This window comes from Labeo rohita, unplaced genomic scaffold, assembly GCF_022985175.1.
Source record: "Labeo rohita strain BAU-BD-2019 unplaced genomic scaffold, IGBB_LRoh.1.0 scaffold_2542, whole genome shotgun sequence".
Classification (NCBI taxonomy): Eukaryota; Metazoa; Chordata; class Actinopteri; order Cypriniformes; family Cyprinidae; genus Labeo; species Labeo rohita.
The window spans coordinates 1-6,665 of record NW_026128817.1 but is presented as its reverse complement, the minus strand read 5'-3'; the positions used below and the strand labels follow the sequence as shown (position 1 = coordinate 6,665).

The 6,665-nt window shown below is 35.8% G+C and overlaps 1 long non-coding RNA gene across 1 annotated transcript; it reads right to left on the bottom strand.

Annotated features, from left to right (window-relative positions):
• Window positions 1-1,076: 1,076 nt before the first annotated feature.
• Window positions 1,077-1,802, bottom strand: LOC127159835 (uncharacterized). Its single transcript, XR_007826571.1, has 3 exons — window positions 1,712-1,802; window positions 1,527-1,591; window positions 1,077-1,250 (listed from the first exon to the last, which is right to left on the bottom strand). It is a non-coding gene; the product is annotated as an uncharacterized LOC127159835 (long non-coding RNA).
• Window positions 1,803-6,665: the final 4,863 nt, after the last annotated feature.

Below are 6,665 nucleotides of genomic sequence, written 5' to 3'. Positions count from 1 at the left end.
AACTGTCAGAGGTGTTTGGGCTCTCAAGAGCGACCCCTAGTGTCGTACACTACTCGACACAACGTCTCCGTTCCCTCCATCAGGGAACGAGGGTTACCATACGTAACCGAGACGTTAATTATTACAGCAGATCATTTCTCTTCCCCTACAAATAAATAGAAATGTCCAAAGCAGTAATAAAATATTCATGGATCATTTGACTTCTAGAAATGATCTCAAACACAGGAACACAAAGCAGAGCTTATGGTTAGTGTTGTCACCATACTGGACCTTCTGAATTCAGTCTCAGTCCACACTACATTCACTGTGGTGAATGTGCCAAACCAAATTAATAATTAAAGATATTTTTGCATGTGTTTTTTTTTTCCAGGAAGTTATGTACAGTAATGAATCATATGTGTTTAGGTGACAAATACACACTCTAAAAAGTGCTGGGTTAAAAAATAACCCAACCTTAACCCAGCCGCTGGGTAACTATGGGACAGCGTTGGGTTGTTTTGACCCAAGTGCTGGGTTTAACCATTTGACCCAGAATGCTGGGTTGTTTATTTGACCCAACCAGTGGGTCAGGTTAACTGTGTTGCTGGGTTAAACATAACCTAATCATTGGGTTATTTGTTGTCTTATTGCCTTGCTACCTTTATATTTACCAATAATAATAAATAATCACAGAAGAATGTAAAATTATTATTGCTTTTCTGTAATACAGTTAGAAAAACAAAAAAATGCAACTGTAAACATCAATTTAATGAGTTTTATTTCTTTTTAAAACAATTTTCAAATGAGTGCAGCTGTAAAACATTTTATCCAACCATTACAGGCACATAAAACAACAATTTTAGTAGATCAGTTACTTTAAAACACAAAACTGTGTAAACCAGGCACTGTAGATTCCGATTCTTTAACACTGCAGCAGCAGAACACTCAAAAATTAATGATTACCACATGAGAATCATTCCAAACATTGTGCTATTAAAACTAAGCCAAACAAGTGTCCACCAGACAATACATATGACAATTTAAAACATGTTACAAGTGGTCAGAAAAAACAGTTGGCCTTAAAAAAAAAAAAAAAAAAAAAAAAAAATCACACATGAAGACTTATGTCCATCAATATAATATACTGCAAGCTGGAGAAATTTCCAGGCAACAAGTCAGTGGCTTCAGTGGCACAGTCCGTAACAAAGGGCGAAGGTCTGGGATGTCGTTGTCTCAACCCCAAGGCACAAACCCACCATGCTGGTCCCCACCTGTTAATTATACAACACTTAGTCTTGAAGACACTTAGGCCTTAAAATATACTCATTTCAGAAGAAAATTTCAAACTGCACATTTTTAGTCTTTTACATCTGAACACTTCATACAGTGGTGGCCAAAATGATTGGAACACTAGTATTTTCACCATCTAAACAAATCTAATTCAGTGATTTCTATTTTTTGCTGTAGTGTGTCAGTGGGAAGTATCAGTTTGCATTTCCAAAAATTCATTATACATATATATATAGAAAAAGTAAACCATAACTTACAGGTTTGTATGTCAATGAATGGCTTCCAGAATTCTGTGGTTTGAAAGCACTCTCCCCTTTAACATCTAGACCATAAGAATAATACAGTGCAAACTGTGAAACTTATCTCATAATCAAAACAACACAGTGAAACACTTTCATATGAAAATTTTGTATAGATTGACATATTATAGGAAATACTTTACCTGAAGTCATGTCACCCAGCTTAATGCACCTTTCCATCTTGCAAATGTAGCCCAGTCTACAGAAAGTCTGCCTCTGGATGTAGCTTCCTGAAGTCTTGTGAAATCTGATCAAATTTGAAAAAAAAAAAAAAAAAAAAACACACACACACACACACACAAAATGTGGTTAAATAAGTAACTATGTATAATACCAGTAACTATGGTTATTTTAATGAAAAGATCAAATTCTAAAACAAATCATGGTTATTGAATGTTGCTGAATGATAACTTACCTTCAAATGTTTAACCAGGGTATCAAGCTGCCGTTCCTTCAACTTCTCTATTACAAAGCTGTCCATCTGCACAAGCAAGAATCTCACATATCTAGAATGAAATTTCAGATTTAGAAAATCAGAATTTCACAAAACTGTTTTTACAATGACTTATTTTATATAGAAAGCAGGTTAATGCGTTTACATGCAGCACAATCGTTTAAACACAGATCAGGTGATCACGTGATTCTCCGCAGTTTCTGATTAAATCGGTCGGGTTTTCTCTGACATGCCCTCGCGTGTGAACAGGCAGCATCTGGGTGGAGGAGTGGACGAAGCGGGCGCGGGCGCATTTAGGCGCAATCATCAAATATATTTAAAAGGAAGCCCCCGCCACTGTTCTGACCGCATCACTGTCGTTACCGGGTGTTTTTAAGGAATATTTGCATATACGCACATGCGATCAAATTAGCTATTCATGTGGACTGTCACGATTTTGGCTAATGCAGGACACTACTCGATGCGCAACAGGGGGGATTTAGGAGTGGGTACACGCAAAGCCAACTGATAAAGAAGTGGACATAAGCCGTATATCTGCGTATACCCTGCACTACACCACTGTTTATACACCACGAGAGTTCAAGTAAGGTGCATAGCGGAGCTAATGCAGCTACCTGAGGAAAAAAAGAGCGCGAAAATGCACAACATAAAAATGACGGATTTATCGTTGGATTCGGCACGTCGCAGACATTGACTTGAAAAAATATGCCCTTAAAAGATCAATTTTAGTACGAAATGACATAATTCTGACAAAACATTACAAAGCCATACAGTATTCAGACAGTAACTGAACTTAACCCGTATTTCTAACCTACGCCTGTTTTCATGAAGCGTTAAAAAATGGACGTGTGCTGTATATGCGAATAAAACTTGTGCACACACACAACTTTTATTTAACGATAAAGCGATTGTTGAGGCAAAAAAGTACCTCACTATAAGCTGCTACCTAACGTTCGTTAATCATTCACAGAATAAAACGCTTACCCCACACAGCGACATATCAAATATTGCATTAAACAGTGAAATCATGTGCTTTAAACCACAACTTATTAAAAATAAAGGTAAATAATCATATATTAACTTACCGTATAATCCTGCTTGCTGCGAATTTCGTGACCGCCTGACGAGGAGACGAGTGAAGAATCCACCCAGATAGCAAGAACTTTTGGGCCAAATGTGGCAGATAGCTGGCACATATGGCTTAGATATGGCATGGCTGAACAGATATGGGCCAGATTGTTACCGTATATGTGTTGCCATAAGTTTAAAATGTGCGGGAAATTATTGCTCGGTTCACAGCTCCTTTTGAGGTATATGGTCCAGATAACAACAAACACATTAGAACCAAGTAAGGTTTAGCTATGGCTGACATTGGTAAACATCGACGTCTGGCTAACATTTGGATTACACTTGGAAAACACATCAAGTTTGGCTGATGTCTGGCAGGCCACACCTCGGTTGCTATGACGACCGCGTCAATTTGACCAAAAGGCGGCAATTACCTCACGGATTTTCCGTCACACAAGTGCTTCAGGTAAGTGATATTTTGGCATTTTAAAGTAATTTTATTTAAATATTTATGATTATGTCTCAGTGTTTGTAGTTATTAGATGTTTAGTTATTTGTTTCATTGAGAAAAGCGTCGAGTTAGATCATTTTTCTTTGTTAAATGTGGTGTTTGCGTAGCCCTCCGACAGATTCCAATAATCACGCAATCCTGGTTAATCCAAAATCACTTACTTTAGATAGAGATTGATTTGTGAAAACGTTTCTAAAACATTTTTTCACGTGTTCAGTGTTTTTCACTGCTCTGTGTTGTGGTAAAACATACAGGCTGTCCTGAAGTGAAAGATAACAGTCGAAGCCATTAGAAAAATCATCTTACATTTCTTAAAATGGGTTTTGATGTAGGGTAGTAATCCCGATTTCAAAGTCCCGTTTTTTTTTTAACCATTTTAAGCGGTTTTCAAAAACTCAAATGATCACAACATGTCAAGCTTTCTATACATGTCTCAGTTAGCAAATTTTCTTTGGCCCGTATCTGGCCGTAATCTACAGATAAAGTGTGGCCCAGATTTGTATTTGTTCGCCAGCCCAAAATTGGCCCATATGTTTTTAGCCAGAACTGAACCAAACCAGAGCCATAACTCCGCCGTTCATGAGTACTTGATGCAATGTTGAGAAAATACTTAGAAAATTTAAATCATTTTTGTATTTCAAGTCAAATGCTGTATGCCCAGGAGGTAAGTATAGCCTAGTAAATGGTGTTTGTGTGAATGTCCACAAAACTTTAAGACTTTATATTAGCAGTAGGAAAGAAAATTTTAAAGATGAAAAAGAATTCATAAGATAATCATGAATAATTTGTTGCCATTGTGTGAATAATATATAATAAGTAAAATGTAAGAATAGTTTGAAAATGTATTTAAAAAATGTAAGAACTTTATATAATCCAGATTACATGTATTTGGTTATCCCACATTGTTGATCATTTTGATTTTTAGTGTAATCCTGCAGGTCTACCTTTCAGTTTGTACTACTGATAATAATTATTACATTTCTCTTCACTGTAGGTGCTGTCAGGCAGAATCCCCTGACTGGAAGGGCTTCAGATAAAGACATTGAAATTAACTTTATAAAGTGGCTGCACCTGTCTGGAGACTGAGATGATGGGAGGAAAGAGAGAATGAATAAACAACAGTGCATTGCTGACCCCCATTAGACAGTTTGCAGCATTACTAACACCAACACACTCAAGCAACTCTTCTCTTCTCAACACTTTTCTACTCAACACTCAAGTTTTATGTTATTTTTTCTTAAAAACTGGTTCCGACTCAAATTTGTCCATTTAATATTTTTTTTAATGCTAAATGTAAATCTGTTGAATATTCTTAAAAATGGATTCCAACTCAAATTTGTTCATTTCATAATTTTTGGTTTGAATATTAATTGTGTTTGTTTTATATTCTTAAAAAATGATTCCAACTCAAATTGTAATGTTAAATATATGTGTTATATATTTATAAGAATATTCTAACTCAATACTGAGTAACTGTAAAGCACATTTAACCTGCACTGACAAAAGTAAATTATTTTATTTACATTTTTGTTGTTGAGTGTGTGATTTACTCTCTAGTTAATATGAATTTTACATATACAGTCAGCCGCATGTGGGCCACATTAGGGCAGTGAGGTCTTAACAGAACTCAGCCTTACTAAAATGAAACATACTGCCCATATATGGGCCACATAAAAATCTATTACTTGGCTCATGAATGGCGGAGTTATGGCTCTGGTTTGGTTCAGTTCTGGCAAAAAACATATTAAATCTATTACATTTTACTAGCATAATTTTATTTAGCTGAACACTGCTTACTTCTGCATTGAAAAATACGGTGGACAAAAATAAATGTCTATCATTTGAACTTTGTTTCCTCAGATAAACATAAGGATATTTAACAAAAATTCACGCCTGTATGACAGTTGGTCGGAAGCAATAGTTAATAATTTTTAAAAAGTGTAAATTATGAGTATTTTCACTTCAAAAGTCATTGCTTTATCCAGTGGGGTTGTATGGATTACAGTCACAGTGTGTGTGTGGTTTTTGAAGCATCAACTCCTCTTAACTGGTACAGCGGGCATCTCAGCTTTGTTGAATGGACCAATAAAGTCTAATCTTGAAAGCTGAGAGTTTTTCTTGCACAACAAACTCATCTCAACAATACAGCATAGCAGCAGATAAAAACAGATAAAATCTCTCATATTTACAACTAACATGAAATAGGAAGTGCTTACAGATTCTCAGGGCTTGTCCAAATACCCACACTTACAGTCTTTGCACTTGAGCACAAATGTGTGTACAACTCTTCATTACTGTGTCATATGGGGCACACTTGTAGTGTTGTAAATAGGCAAGTGTTTACAGTGTTTTTTTTTACTTTTGTCAGTACTTTGCATTTTAAAATTAACTTCTAAATATCTGTTCGGTAGTGTCTAACAGATGACAGTTTAGTAATTTGAGGTGCTTCTAATTAAGTGATAAAAAGCAGTTGAAATGTTGTACAAAATAAACATACTCATCTTTGCATCAATAAAATAAGTGACACTTGTGTTTTACTACCAAATTGTAATGTAATATCTAATTATTGTTAATGTTTAGCAGGAAAGGTTTCTGCGACCTCTCATGAGATATTTTTTCCTGTTGTGTGTATGCGCTCTCAAGTGTCCAGGTATCCGTAGTCTATATCAGTCTTTAAAAAGGAAAAACCAAAACAAGGATATATGAGATGTATGTAGATATACAACATGTAAACAAAGCAGCGCTTGCTTACCCTTTTGAATATCAGTCATATTGATAACTTTATTTTCTGCAGCTCATGTTGTTATGACAATAATTGTTAATTTGAATGCTCAGGTAAGATAACTTAATATTAGACCAGCTTTCTGCCGGTGCCATTTTGAATTGCTCATTTTCATCACTTTCACTTTGATTCTCGGGCACTGACTTTCTCTCTAAACTGAGCATCCAATCAGAGCTAAATCACTCACACCGACGACCCCGAACATGTTGAATTGTGCAAACTGCTACTAACATGAGCTGACAGGATGTGGTGTGTTCTGGTCTTCACAAAGCAGATTTCAGT